Source organism: Stenella coeruleoalba (genome assembly GCF_951394435.1).
Source record: "Stenella coeruleoalba genome assembly, chromosome: 16".
NCBI lineage: Eukaryota > Metazoa > Chordata > Mammalia > Artiodactyla > Delphinidae > Stenella > Stenella coeruleoalba.
In genome coordinates this window covers 18,835,342-18,850,978 of record NC_137162.1, presented here as the reverse complement: position 1 = coordinate 18,850,978, position 15,637 = coordinate 18,835,342, and the positions used below count along the sequence as shown (strand labels likewise).

The window sequence follows — 15,637 nt, the reverse complement described above, 5'->3', positions numbered from 1 at the left end:
GGTGCCATTTAAGCTGAGACCTGAGGGATGATGAGGGGTTGGCTGAGTGACCCTGAATAGGGGCCCAGCATTCCATGCAGATATCAACAAGCAGCATGTGCAAAGGCTCTGGGGCAGGAAGCACAGTGCATCTGAGCAAACAAAAGAAGGCCAATATGTTAGGGGAGACATTTGCAGGGGTCAGACCTATGCAGGCCTCTGTAAGCCAAAGCCAAATCTGTGTACTTAATTCTAAAAGCAGTAGGAAGCCATGGGAACGTTTATGCAATGGTTTGTGTTCTTAAAAGCGCGTTCTAATGTTGAAGCTAATTGAAGAGAGTCAAGAGTGAGAAGTGAGAAGACTGGCCAGGAGGCCATTACAGCTGAGTCATGAAATCATGGTGGTTTGAAAGGGTAGTGAGGTGGGAGAGTAAAGAATATATTGGAGAAATGTCCAGCAGGTAAAATTCATGACTGAGGGAGAAGGAGGTGTCAGAATGACTCCAGCATTTCTTCTTTGAACGTACAGAAATGCCATTTTCTATGATGGGGAACCTGGAGATGGTTGGAGGTGGGGAAGAAGGCCAGTTTGGTTCTGCGCTTGTGGAGCTGAAGCTGCTTTGTCACCCCGGTGGAGCTGTCGAGAAGGCAGGTGATGTGTGAGACTGTGCTTGGAACACAGATCTGTCCCAGAAAGATACATTTTGGAAATTTCACCATTTGCTAGAACAAGTTTTTCTTGACTCTGAATGTCCCTTACCTAAAGAACATTACCACTTCAGCTGCAATGCAGGATTCACAAAAGTGCCAAACACTTGTTCCACCAGCTTGGACTTTGAATAATAGGTGTCTGAAACCCCTTCAAAGTGGACGAGAGAGAGAGAGAGAGAGAGAGAGAGAGAGAGAGAGAGAGAGAGAGAGAGAGAGAGAGAGAGAGAGAGAGAGAGAGAGAGAGGGTGAAAGAGACCCTGACACATACAATTAACCATCACCATCGGACACTAGAGTCTACAGAGCTGGGGCAGCAGGCAGTGGTCACGAGGCACCATGGTACCAGGGCTTGTCATGAGCTAGGGAGCGGATGAAGACAGCCCATCTGAAGTCTCATCTAGAGAATGATCCACAGGTTTCAAAAGTCAATGGAGAGCCAGGTAAGCAAGCTCCACGGAAAAAGAAGAATGATACCAGAGATGAGCAGGGAAAAGCCCTGAGTCAAGTATTCAGAGAGGCTGGTAGGGCAAATTAATAGAAACCAGCCTGTGAAATGCCCAGGATACGGGTCATAAATACATGATGCTGGGAGGGTAGCAGGTCCATGCCTCCTAAAAACTCTCCTGGGAGGAAAAAATTTTAACTGTTGCAACTCTAATAGATTTTCAAAATGATCTGAAACCGCTACATAAATTGTGAAATGTAGCTCCTAGTTCTATTTGTATTGCCACAGTGTAAAAAGCATACTCCTCCCAGCCATCAAAATAGCAAAGCAAAGGAGAAAAGGAAGGGTTTTGTTTGGACATTGGAAAGGGTCTTTCACTGGCTGACTCTATCCTTTTACTCTCTCTCTCCCCTCCCCACCCCCCTGATCCTTCTCCCTACATAAGCCCCTCCCCCAACCTCCCTCTTCACTCCTTCTGCCATGTGAGTTAACATTTCTGGGAGATTCTGGAATAATTAGGTGGAGTCATAAGAGACAGAAATAGCTGTGTTGTGGTGCAAAGTGAGAAATCACGGTTAAAGACCGCGACGTGTGTGATGGTGGAGGGCACTGTTAGTCTCGGTACATACTGAGGCAGGTTTCTGCTTCCCCTGCCTCTCCCCCCAAGAACTTCTTATTTGTTTATTTAGAGAAGGTGGGTGCCTGGGTGAGAGAAGGTGAGTGTATTTCACTGTAAAGCGTGTTCATATTGACTCGGTGCATAAATTCATTTTTCTTTCTTTTTTTCAGTTACAAAATTATGAGACCCCGGTTAGATTCTCAAAGCTGTGTTTTCCTGGCCATGTTGTCTTGGGTGAGTCACTTAGTCTTCCTGATTCTCGGTTTACTGAAAATCTGAGATGACAGTGGTAATCCCTGTCCTACCTTCATGACAACTTTTAAAAATTGAGGATTAAATGAAATGACACATGTAAATTCTTTATAAAGTAATTAGTTATTGTTATTCCCCTTGACATGAATTTGAATTCAGTTGCATATACAATAGAACTATAGAAATATGGGTTAAAAAAACGTAAGAAAGCAATGCAATGAACACTAAGGAGGGCAACTGCATATAGCAGAATCTGAGGCCAAAGAGAGTTCTTATCAGCACTGAGTGTTGAACTTCCTAGCAAACGAGGCATAAAGGGAAATAAGCTAGTAACGATGCTTGGTATTTCAGCAGGAGTCATCAAATTTTTACCAGAACATACAGCTGGTAATTGTATGCCCTGCTTCTAGCTTAGGGTAGGCTCAAAATATTTGCTGAATTGAACAAATTCAAATAAGACCTTGCCTTTAGCCTAGCGGGAAGGAGTTTGTCATGTGTATCCTCGTATATTAAGGGACCACATACAACACAAGGGGCCAGTTTCCAAAAGCTGCTTTAGCAGTGGTACAGAAATTGTATTCTTAGGACCATCTCTTTTATTGACTCCCATTGTTTGGTCAGTTAATCATTTCTGGGGCACTGGTGCTACGGACACTGCACCAGTTCTCTGCAGAGGGAAAGGAGAGCGGTAAGGACCCAGACTTTCAAGCTCTAGAATGTAACCCAGAAAGATACTCCCTGTGGGCACAAAAAGATACGCACAAAAAAGTTTACAGTGGTATTGTTTGTATAACAAGGAAAATGGATATAATGCAGAAGTCCTTCCGTAGAAGAGTAGGTAAGTAAACTATAGGACCTCCCAAAGATGGAGTACTGTGCAACTGTTAAAATGAATAAGGCAGAGCCATGGACTTCATGAGGGAAGTGTGCTCCTATCTTATGCTACTTAGTGGTAAAAGCAGTTTGCAAAACAGCATGTAGGCAATGGTTTCATCTTCAGGAAAAACTATAATTATTAATAATTTATATTTTTTGATACACAAATTGTTGACAAAATACGCACCAAACTGGCAGTGGTTATCTTGTGACAGAAAGATTCTGGGGGAAGTTTCATTGCCTACACTCTGTATCTTACTGAGATGTGAATTTTATATTGCCTTGTATTACATGTGTTATCAGAAGGAGCAATAAAGATACTAAGTACTGTGCAGGGAGCTGTGGATAACATGTATAAGTTACTGTCCCCACCCTTGTAAAGGTCAAAGTCCAGTAGGGGTGAAAGCCACTGAAGGAATTATGCCATCATGTGAGCCCTGCAGTGATAGAACTGTGTCTAGGGGGCACAGGTGCCATGGGGAGGGGCAGGGAGGGGGAAAGGGTGATTGGAAGGGCATTGCAGGGAAGTTGATCCTGAACATGGTCTGGAAAAACACCCAGAGTGATCATGACCAGGAAGCTACATCAACAAGTGCCCAGTGAGGATTCAAAATGGTCACCAGCATATTGGTAGCTCAGGAGGTATCTCCGTCCCTGGGACATTCTGACTCATGAAATGCCACAGGGGGCCAGACAATGGAGGGGACACTTTAAAGACACATGTTCTAAGGGGGTCACAGAGGGTCAACTCCAGTTTTCTACAGGCCAGTCACATGGTTCTGCGCATTCCCCCGTTTGAAAGAACTTGGCATTAAATCAGAGCTTAGTTGGTGATCTAAGGATGAATTTCGATAATCCTAATTAATCCCTAAGCTTCCTGCATCACATTGTTCTTAAATCTTGACTTTATAGTCCACAGGTAAGACCCAAGTGTCATCAGAGCGTATATTTATTCTGAGATGAAGTCACCAAGATACTTTGATTGATAGCAGGGTGAAGGACAGGGCCTCAAGTTTCTTACTGACAGAAAGAACATGTTTTCCCAATGTCTTCACATTTGTTTATCCCATGAAGAGCTTTGGCGGACACATTGGTGACCTGCCTCTGTTTTCTCTGGTCTTTAGAGTTGGTCTTCCTGGCACTGCATTCCCCCCAGAAAGCTGCTTGTTAGACTTTGGCATCCTGACTTGGGAGGTGGTTAGGAAACACAGTTTGGGATGGAGTGAGTCCAATGTGAGCTGTCTCTCTCCAACCCTATTCTCGTGCAGAAGAACTAGAGATGGAAAAGGAGAGAGAGAAATGGGAAAGGTGGGCCGACTGAGTCAAGGACTGCTCGCCAAAAGGAGCTGTTCTAACCAGAGCCTTACATCCCGGCTGATTGGGGATCTTTATTTCCTCCCAGTTTTGCTTCCACTGGCTGACCCCATACACAGGCTCTTGGACGCCATTTGATCAGTAAAGTGTGTGTTGGATGGTGCTCATATCTCTCTTGGTAACCTATATACATGCCTTCTAGAGGCATGTATATAACTTTCTGTCCCCCAGTAAACTTATTAATGCGTATAACATACATTTAGAAAGGTACACAAATCATAAATGTATCACGTGATGAAAATTCACAAACTGAACATACCTGTCAAATCAGCTCCAGATCAAAACACAGAATATTATCAGCACCTTGGATGCCACCCGCCCTCCTGACACAGATTACCCACAACCCTGCCTTATAATGCCTTAGATCAGTTTTACCCGTTTTTGAACTTCAAATTATACTTTTGTGTGTTTCTGATTTATTTGGTTCAACATCATGCAATTGTATTTTTATGAATACTCACCTTACTCTTGATGGACATCCTGGTTATTTGAATTTTCGGGTATTACTATGGTACGATGAACATTCTTGTACATGTGTTTAGGTGAACATATGTACCCATATCTGCTGGGTATGTTCTTGGGAGTAAAGTTGCTGGTTTGTAGGAATGCATATGTTCAATTTTAGCAGCTACTGCTAAATGGTTGTTCAACATAGTTGTACTAATTTGTACTTTTACCAGCAGCAGTGTGTAAGAGTCTCAGTTGATTTACATCCTTTCCCACACTTGGCATGGTTTGCCTTTTTCATTGTAACCATTCTGGTGGGGGCATGGCGGTATCTGTAGCTTTTTAATCTTGCTTTTCCCTGATGACTAACTGAAACCAATCACCTTTTCATCTACGTTAGCTAATTTAGATATTCTCTTTTGTGAAGCACCTGTTCAAGTCTTTGGCCTATTTTATTGGGGTGTCTTTTACTTAATGATTACAGGATTTCTTTATATATTTTGGATGAGTCTTTTGTTAGATAAGTGTATTGCAAATACATATATCTGTGGCTTTAAAAAAAATCTCTTAACGATGTCTTTTGATGAAAAGTTCTCAATTGCAATGTAGCGTAATTTATCAATCTTTTCCTTTATGGCTAGTGCCTTTTTAAAAAAATATATTTTAAAATATTTATTTATTTATTTTTGGCTGCATCTGGGCTTAGTTGTGGCACACGGGATCTTTCGTTGTGGCATCTGAGCTCTTCACTGCAGTGCACAGGCTTCTGTCTAGTTGTGGCTTGCAGGCTCACTAGTTGTGGCACGTGGGCCTAGTTGCCACACAGCATGTGGGATCTTAGTTCCCTGACCAGGGATCAAACCAACGTCCCCTGCATTGCAAGACAGATTCTTAACCACTGGACCACCAGGAAGTCCCCTGGCTAGTGCTTTTTGTGATACTGGTTAAGACATCTTTGTCTAGTCTAATGTAATAAAAATACTCTCTGTGTTTTCTTATAAAAATCTTACGTTTTTCCCTTCGGCATTTAGGCCAACTGTTCATCTGAAACTGATGTTTGTGAGTGGTGTGTGGTAGGGGTCATGTTTCCCCATATGGATATCCAATTGAATTAGCGCCCGTAATTTAAAAGAGTGGCCTTTCCTACTGTGCTGCGTATTCACTTTTGTTATAGCCCAGATGACTGCATCTTTGTGTGTTTATGTCCCTAGACTGTCTTCTGTGTCTTTGGTCAGTTTGTCTGTTCTTATGCCAATACCACCACACTGTCCTAATTACCGAAGGTTTGACTTCAGGTAATATAAGTCCTTTGTTGTTATTCTTCAAGGTTTTTTCTTTGTACATTTCCATATAGATTTAGAATCACTTGTCAATTTCCAAAGGAAAACCTGCTGGAATTTTGAGTGAGATTACTCACAACTGGTAGATTAATTTGGAATTTGACATCTTTTCGACATTGGCTCTTCCAGTTCACCAACATGATATAGCCCTCCATTTATTTGAGTTTTCTTTACCTATTTCATAATGTGTTGTAGTGTTCAATGTAGAGATCTTCTTTTAATTTGTTTCATTTTTCATTGTATTTTCTCTTTTATTGGTCAGTTGTCCTAGGAGTTTATCCGTTTTATTAATCTTTCAAAGTTGAACTTTTGGATTTGCTGATTGAAGCCATATTTTTCCCCCTTTTTCCTTTTGCAGTAATTCTAGATTTACAAGAAGAATTGTGAAGATAGTACAGAGAGATCTCACATATTTTCCCCTCAGTTTCCTCTAATGTTAACTTGTTATATAACCATGGTACGTTTTTTACAACTAAAAAATTATTGTTGGCACAATACTGTTAACTATATTGTAGACATTTTTTCATATCCCCCAAGTTTTTCCGCAAGTATCCTTTTTTCCCCCCCTGTTCCTGGATCCAATCCAAGATACCACCTTACATTTATTTCTCATGTCTTTCTAGTCTCCTCCAGCCTTTGACAGTTTTTTTGGGTTTTCCTTGTCTTTCGTGACCTTGATACTTTGGATGAATGCTGGTGAGGTATTTTGTAGAGTGTCTCTCAATTTGGTTTTGTCTGCTATTTTCTCATAGTTAGACTAAGGTTATAGATTTTGGGGAAAGATACCTCAGAAATGATAATTCATTACATCAGATTGTGGGTTACATGATGTCAGTATGACAAGATGCTGGTGTTATTAACTTTGATCACTTCGTGAAGGTAGTGTCTGCCAGGTTTCTACACTGTAAAATTGCTATTTTTCCCTTTCCATACATTGTCCATTAGAAGTGAGCCACTAAGTCCAGCTGTCACTCAAGGTGAGGGAAAGTAAACTCCACCTTCTAAAGGGAGAAGTGTCAAAGAATTTGTGGACGTGTTAAGATTTCCACAGTAGTTAAAGATTTTAGGAGACATACTTTGAGGCTATGCAAATATCCTGTTTCTCCTTAAAATTTCACCCATTAATTTTAACACTCATTAAAGGATATCGTCTGCAGCAACTATGACTGTAGTGTTCTAATAGTGTTTTTCTGTTTCTCTCATTCCTTATGTTTTTTTACATTGGAATTTTTCTGTAGTACACGATTGTTAATTATAGGTACAATGTTGTCCAGCAATTCTCTAGAACTGATTCATCTTGCTTGACCGAAACATTTTGCCCAATGACTAGAACCCCTCCCCGTTTCCTCCTCCCCCAGCTCCTGGCAGCTACCATTTCATTTTTTGATTCTATGAAATTTGACTATTTTGCATACCTCATGTAAGTGGAATTGTGCAGTATTTGTCTTTCTGTAACTAGTTTGTGTCTCTTTTTTTTTTTTTAAAGCAGTTTCTTACTTTATAGAACTGTGAGATGCTTCAGGCCCTTTATTGGGAAATGGTATGTAGAAACCAAGATCTGGGTATTAGCTGTGCTCATTGCCACTGGGATGTCATTGATTCTAGGCTTTCTGAGTGGACAGAGCTAGGAAATGATATATACAGCACACACATACACACAGATCTATGGATCTTACTCTTCCATATCTACATTTATTTCTGTGTTCATTTGTATATGTGTTTGAATAAATCAAGAGTTTCTACTGATATCTCTGACTCAAATCCAGCAGGGCTCATTTTAGACACCCCCCACCCCCCACTTGTGGTTTATCTTCTTTCTCTCATAGTGAAAAACATGGTTCTCATTATGTTCAATGTATTTATTTATCGTTCAGTCCTAGTATATAAGTAGTTTTAGACTTGTTAACCTATGCCCCTGTGAGACAAATTTACCAACTATAATACTCTGCCTTTATGTCTTAAGCATTACAGTATCTAGATAAAACCCTGTTTTTCTAGAGGTTGTGTCATAAATCAGCTTCATTTGTCACATGTGTAAAGTTTAATCAGGAAAAACTTGTGATCTTGGTGGAGCAGATTATGAATCCAATAATATATTGGAAAGGAGGTTAGGCAAGGCCTCTCCTTTTCTCAAGATTCTGACCAGCTGGAAATAGACACAAGTTGCCAAATAGGAATTGGGTCTAGTATCACATTCGATACTGATGAAGATGCATTGCAGAATACAGTGGGACAGCTTCCTCTCAAGGGGAAGTCACAGCTGTTCTGAGGCAGAGGTAGAAAACAGTGGATCTGACTTGCAGTGGGATAGGATGAGTGGAAGGTGGGGAGAAGCCTGTCTAGGTGAGGAAGAATTCAGACTTTGCTTAGAGAGTAAGAGAATAGAAGGAGAGGGACAGGCAGAGAATGAGGTCAGTTCTACTTTGAAGTGCTGGTGGGTTACAAGGACTAATTGTATGTCAGGCTCTCCAGGAGGTGAAAGGGTGTAGTGTAGTGAGCAGAAGCAGGTGTATTCATTCCAGGACTGGAGTCATCTGGAGTAGAGTGGGGATCTCTTAAGTGGCAAACCTGGGTAGGAGGTGTTCCCTCTCTGAGTTACTTTACCTGATCAACAGACTTTAGGGAAGACAGTTCTGTCTTTCCTTGGAGAGCAAGGCACTGACATTCTTCTGAAATAAACACAGAAGTGGTAATTTTAAAAATAAGGTTTTGATTTTCTGATTATATCTTGTGCTCATTAAAAATATTTAGAAAATATACAATTAAACAACTATAAATGTCCAAGAAAAAGAAATGTTAACATTTTGGGGTATTTTCTGTTTTTATTTTTCCTCATTTATTATTTTTTTCAAAGAACTGGCTTTTGGTTTCATAGATTTTTCTCTTTTTTTGTCAGCTCTGTTTCATTAATTTTTGTTCTTGATCTCATTTCTTCTACTTATTTTGGACTTAACTTTTGTTTTTTTTTTCTAGCTTTTAATATGGAAATTTAGACCTTTTATTTTAGATTGTTTTTCTTTTCTTGAATATATCTTTAAATTTCCCTCTACGGACTGCTTTGCTGTATTGCACAGATTTTGATACATTGGTTTTTCTTTTCATCCTGTTGAAAATATTTTCTAGTTTCCTTGGTAATTTCTTCTTTGGCCCAGGGGTTATTTACAAGTCCATTTACTTAATTTCTAAATAATTGAAGATTTTCCAAATTTTCTCTTGTTTATTACTAACTTAACTTCAGTGTGGTCAGAAAAGCTACTCTGCATGTTTCAGTCCTTTTAAACTTACTGAAATTTATTTTATGGCCCAGAAGATTACTTATCTCAGTGAAATTTCCATGAGCACTTGGGAACAAAGTGTATTTTATTGTTCTTGGGTGTAGTGTCTATAGTCAATTAGGTTAAGTTGTTGCAAAGTGTTCAAATCTTTTATATACTTTACTGATTTTTTTGCTACTTTAATTAATGAGAGGACTATTAATATCTCTAACTATAATTTTAGATTTGTCTGTTTTTCCTTTTAGTTTGTTATTTGAAGCTTTGTGTAATTTGAAGTTTTCTTATTTAGTACATAGGCATTTAGGATTATGTCTTCTTGATTAAAGACATAATTCTTGAATTTGAGGAAAGCAGATTGCCCTTCATAATGTGGGTGAACCTCATCCAATCAACTGAAAGTCTTAATAGAACAAAGACTGACCTCCTTCTCTCCTGTGAGAAGGAATTCTCAAAGGAGATGGCCTTAAACTTGAACTGCAACATTGACTCTTCCTTGGGTCTCTAGGCTGCCAGCACATCTTGCAGATCTTGGACTTTCCAGCCTCCATAATAATGCAAGGCAGTTCCTTAAAATCAATCCCTATCTATCTCAAATTGGTTCTGTTTCTCTGTAGAATTCTGATACAATTACATTCAGTAAATTTTTCCCTTTTGATATATTTTTCATGTCTAGAGTTTCCCTTTGGTTCTCTCTCTTTTTTTTTTTTTTTTTTTTTGCGGTATGGGGACCTCTCACTGTTGTGGCCTTTCCCGTTGCAGAGCACAGGCTCCGGACACGCAGGCTCAGTGGCCATGGCTCATGGGCCCAGCCGCCCCGCGGCATGTGGGATCTTCCCGGACCGGGGCACGAACCCGTGTCCCCTGCATCGGCAGGCGGACTCTCAACCACTGCACCATCAGGGAAGCCCTGGTTCTCTTTTTTATGTTTTTAATATCTGCACTTATTATGCTAATGTTATTCTTTATTCTTGAGCATGTTTCTAATAGATGTTTAAAAAATCTTACCTGCTATTTCCATCACTTCTGGATCTGTTTCATTTGATTGATTTTTCTCCAGTTGAGTCACATGGCTTTTCCTTTTGTGCATGCTCCCCTATGTCTCTTCCTTTTCTTATGAAGACCCTAGTCATATTGGATTAGGGCTTATGACCTCATTTAAGCTTAACTACCTCTTAAAAGGCTCTATCTCTAAATACAGTCACATTGAGAGGGCTAAAGGCTTCAGCATATGAATTTTGGGGGGGATACAATTCAGTCCATAACATTGTTGTTTCGTTTTGTTTTCCCTTAATGAGTGTCATTTAATGAGGCTTTGTTCTGGCAGGGAGTTATGTTGCTTGGGGAACAGCCTAATTCTTTCAGGGCTTGTTTTCAGTTTTGTTAGGGCAGTTCCATAGAAGCCTTTACTCTAGATCTGGTTAGCCCCACTGCTAGGGCATGGTCCTTCTGAGTGGTGATCAATGATAAGTCACTACCCTGGCTGGTCAGAATGTAAGTTTCTTTCAGTCCTTTCAGCTGTCAGAGTGTTCAGCTTACAAATCCCTGGCTATTATATTCCTGGCTCTGGAGTTTCACCCTATTAATGCACACCTTAATACTGGGCAGCAAAGTGAAGGGGGCTCGGAGGAGTTTTCTGAAACTCTTTCTGCCTAGCTCTCTCCTCTCTAGAATTTTGCCTCTACAAAGTCCAGCTGTCCCAGCCCACTCAAATTCAGATGTCTGTATCCTCAGTCCATCAAGATTGTCCACCTGCTTGGGACTCTCCTCCCTTTCTGTGGTCTACAAAGTTCCTCTGGTCAAGAGCTAGGGCAAAAACAGGGCTGATCTTGTTTTCCTTTTTTCAGAGATCATAGCCCTGCAATGACTGTCGCTCAATATTTGGAAACCATTGTTTGTATATTTTTCCAACTACCTAGTTGCTTACAGTAAAAGGAGATATGTATTCCCAGTTACTCTATCAAGGCATATTTGTTTATTCCCACATATTTAAGACCTATGAAAGAAACAGAAAAATTTTTTTTTAAAGAAAAAACCCTATGGTGTCTAGATGTTGTATCTCTTTGTTTCAGTTATTTTGTCTCAAAACCATTTCCCTCATCATTAAAAACTCCTTAGGATACTGTGTTAATAGGAGGCTGTATGTTTGGGCTGAAGAATAAGGCCAGGGACTTGGCCTCAGTCCTGATGAGGCATTGGCACACGGAGAGAGGGGCCACTGGGCTGTGGAAGGTAGGACACTGGGGCCCTGGGGCTCCATGAGGACAAACGTCTTGTCCTCCCTTATAGCTGCACTTTTATCCATTCTCTCCAATCATATCCTGACTTTTCATCTTACCAAATAAATACCTCTGGTTTTAGATAAGTATCTTGCTGTCCAGGCAGCTGGATGTAAATTGGAAAAGCATGGCCTTTAGATGGCAGACATATTTAGCCTTGAGGCTCTCAGCTTCTTTACTCAATAATAAAGTGCTCTTGGGAAAGCCGTGGTACCTCTGCAGAGCCTCTGCTCACCTGTAAGACAGGGAATGAGGATAATGACCTCACTGGGCTATTATCAGGTCTAATTGAGATAATATCCTCAAGAGCACTGGGTATCATGTCTGATAAAGGATAGGTTTTCTCTAGTTGCCTATAGGGTTTCTTTATAAAATTGGATGTAAAGCTGTGAGCTGGGTGTGTTCAGGCCTAAGGTGAGCTGCAGGGGACTTGAGGACCTGAACGACTCTCTGTATCATTTCTTGCCTCTCTTTGTTCACGGACCAGAAAATAAAACCAGGCAGATGATCTCTACCAAGGTTATCATCAAATTCATGGCTGTGAGAGTCTAGCCAGGTGAGGCTTATCTTTATCTGACAGTTTTCAGAACTGGCTGCCCAGGCAGCAGTTTCGGTCCCTCACACAGCCTGGGACGCCAGTTGTCCTGCCTTTCATAGTGGCTGCCAGCAGCTATGCCCAGGACAGGCTGTGGTGGCTGCTACACATATGAGAATAATAGGGATCATTACAGAACAGTCTGCGTTTGGGTTATAGGCGATTAGGGGCTAGACCTTTACAAAAGACTTTTCATTCACCCAAAACAAGAAACTCAGATTTCATCTATTGTTCTTCTTCTTCTTTGCCTTGTCTTTTAGCTAGTTTCTTCCCTTTCATCATTGCTCCTGCTCTAATACGTGTGTGTCTTTTGTTTCTTCCTCCTGGAATGCCCACGTCTCCATCCTTGTCTGGCTGCCCTGATTCATCCTTCAGAACATGGCCCCTGATTGGCTCACATTTCCCTCCTTGACACTTGCTCTCATCCTGGCTCTTACTGTACTACTTAGTCATTCCCTGTTTGTTCATACATATTTTCTGGCACCTGGCAGGCATGTTTTTGAATAGCTGAGGAAATAGGGAGGGAAGATGGTTAATCAGTTAATCTGATAAGTAAAATGAATAGAGGTCGGAGGGATGACACAACTTGTTTCGTACCCACCACCATCTAGGAGGGAATTGTCAAAGAAGAGAGTTCCTTCACATGATAGGAAAGTCACATGTGAGATGGTCACAGATGTGTGGCAGCATGAGAAGATTCTGAAGGTTCTCCAGAATCTGCTTGAGGCCTGTCCAAGTACTCCTTTGCTTGCTTGTTCCTTCATCCACTCATTCAATATTTATTAATGTATATGTGTGTCAGGCACAGTTCTAGATGCTGGAAAATCACTGGTGAACAAAACCAAAAATTCCTGTTTTCCTGGAGCTTATACTTTAGTCAGGGGCAAATGATAATGAAAGAAGAGCTCTAATAAGCGAGGTGGCAATAAGTCCAGTGAAGAAGAATAAGGCTTCATTAGGGAGGGGGGGATGGGAGGAGCTACTTTAGCTGGAATGACCAGGGATACTTTCTTTGAGGACATTTGAATAGAGACCTGGATGAAGTGAGGAGTCAGGCATTCATATTCTGGGGAAAACAGTGTTCTAGGTAGAAGGAGGAGGAATGAGAAGGCCCTGGGGTGGGACCAGGCTTGAGAGCAGTTCATCATCATATTTTTCTCAATGGTAAGATGAGCACCGAACTTTCATTTTGTATTTCATCCTTTTGCATTATAGCTCTCACAAGGTAAACCAAATAATGTCGTAGGTCCGCTTCGCTATATACAGTGGGTATATTCCGGGGAAAGTGAGCCTATCTATGTGAAATTTTGTAATTAAATTCCATTCTAAAGGCAAACAAGGACCTTGTCCTTTTAAGGGATCCCATGGCTAATTCTTTCAATAGGGTGAATAATCATCCTTAGACGATCCCTTAGGTTCTTCTCATTTTAAAAATCCTATGGTTTTATGTCTCTACCGAGGCTGAACTTTCATATATTTTCATGAAGGTGGAGAAAACACAGCACGAAGTACATACAAGTGGCAGCCAGCGGTTAGTCAGGTAAAATTTCATTGGAAGAGACTGAAGGGTTTTTTCCCCTGAAATGTAAGGCTTATCAATCTCTACCTTCCTTCCCCTGTTATGCAAAGGTGGCAAATTTGGGCATAAAGGAAGTAGAGATTAGAAGTCAGAGGACTGGGAAAAAAGGCTGTAAAGTAGCTGTTTCCTAAATCTCTATTTAAAAGAGCAAAAGCCCACATTTCTTCTCTTAAGGGAAGTAACTCCTTTGGAATTTCAGTTCGTGTGGTCTGTGTTATGATAAGAGCAAGTAAGGACGGTCCAGTTCTGAATTTTCTTCAGTTTCCCAGTATCATCTTGATTATTGTAAACAAACAAATGAGGCATAAATGAATCATGCAGAGTGTGTGTGTGTGTGTGTGTGTGCATGTATGTATGTGTGTGTGTGGAGGAGGAGTTGACAAATGAATTTTTTACAAGTCTCCGTGTAAAGGTCCGGGTTGGGCATGGTGACTACACTTAAGAGGGCAGGGATGACATTGGCAATGTGGCTCATACTGGAGATGCTTTTGGTGAATGGATTGTTTGCTTGGGTACCCAACCCGTATGTCATGTGACAGCCTCACATGCTTTTTAAACTATTCATTTAAAATGATTCATTAGCTACTAAAGCAAAAAGGGGAAAAGAAAAGAGATCAATTACGTATTATTCACAAACAGAGTAATTTTCTGGCTTGAACAAGGAGCCAGTCCTCAACAAAGCGAGTGCAGAAGGTTCATCCTCCAGCCATTCAAGGGTCTTCCCGAGCCACCATCACCCGCCCAGCTCATTGGTGCTGCGTGGACTTCATTTGCAGCCTACTTTACTTGACTGTGGATGGGAGGGAAGACTCTTTTCTTTTGTCCTCCTCTTTTTACCATTAGTGAGTCAGTAGGAATGCTGGTTCTGAAGACAGTTTCCTATGCTGTGTACGTTTCCCACCTCTTTACAAAGGGAGCAGTTTCGTCATGATTTTGTTGTGGTTTCTAAACCTTGAGAGGTATAGGCAGTTCCACACTCGGCCCCAAAAGTGAACAGAGACGTCTAATGCTGAGGGTAACTCCCACCAGCAGAGCCGTTTGTTTGGTATCTATAAAGTGCCTCACCGCAGTCCTATAGGTATCATCTTCATCTCCGCTCTCAGTGTGACAAGGGAACAAAAGAAGGTCTGTCTGGAATTACCTTTGGGTGAAGTTCTTAGCCTCGCCCTCCTCCTAAAACATCTTCCGAGCTCTCTCTCTCTTTCGAGTTGACATAGCTCTTGTCTGGCCCACTGGTCTGTTGCTCTTCCAATCCAAATGTTGGGTGGAATTTTTCCATGTTTGTGATATCTTTAGATGGTAAAGGCCACTTACTCATTTAGCCAAAAATAGATATCTATGGCTGCTCTGGGCCAAGCACTGCTCCCGTGTCCGGCTGTGTGGATTCCCATGGTCATGGCAGTGCTGCTTATCAATCTAGGGTCCACTTACCTCTGGCAATTTCATAGATGGACACTGTACCTCCAACAGTGCCTGATTCATTGCTCATGTGCTAGTGCTGGTGGGAACACAGAGGCTTTTAGGTCCAGTGGGCTTGCAATGAATGTTGATATTGATAAGGCAGGTGGCGATGGGATGGTTGTCAGAGATCAGAGAAAGACATTAAGGTCACTTAGTGCACTTTTATTCATTCCTCTCATATCCTCAAGGTCAACATCTCTCTCTCTCCCCCTGCTCCTCTCTTTCTCTCAAACCATATTGGATGGTTTGGCAGAGAACTCCCTCGCATTTTGAGCTCTGACAAAGAGCTTTTCTACCAGGGCTTTTTTAAAAAGCAAATTAAACAGAACCCAACAAAGTTTTTAAAAGTATTTTTTCTCAACATGTTATTATGGAACTAAAGGTTTTGTGAGAGATTAAAAGCAAAAT

At 41.1% G+C, this 15,637-nt stretch overlaps 1 long non-coding RNA gene across 1 annotated transcript in view; it reads left to right on the top strand.

Moving 5' to 3' along the window:
- The first annotated feature begins 927 nt into the window (after nt 1-927).
- LOC307174918 overlaps nt 928-15,637 on the top strand; it is an 87,843-nt gene continuing 73,133 nt past the window's right edge. Inside the window, exons 1-2 of the long non-coding RNA XR_013824199.1 lie at nt 928-1,130; nt 1,925-1,988. This is a non-coding gene — a long non-coding RNA (uncharacterized lncRNA). The remainder of the gene's footprint in view (nt 1,131-1,924; nt 1,989-15,637) is intronic.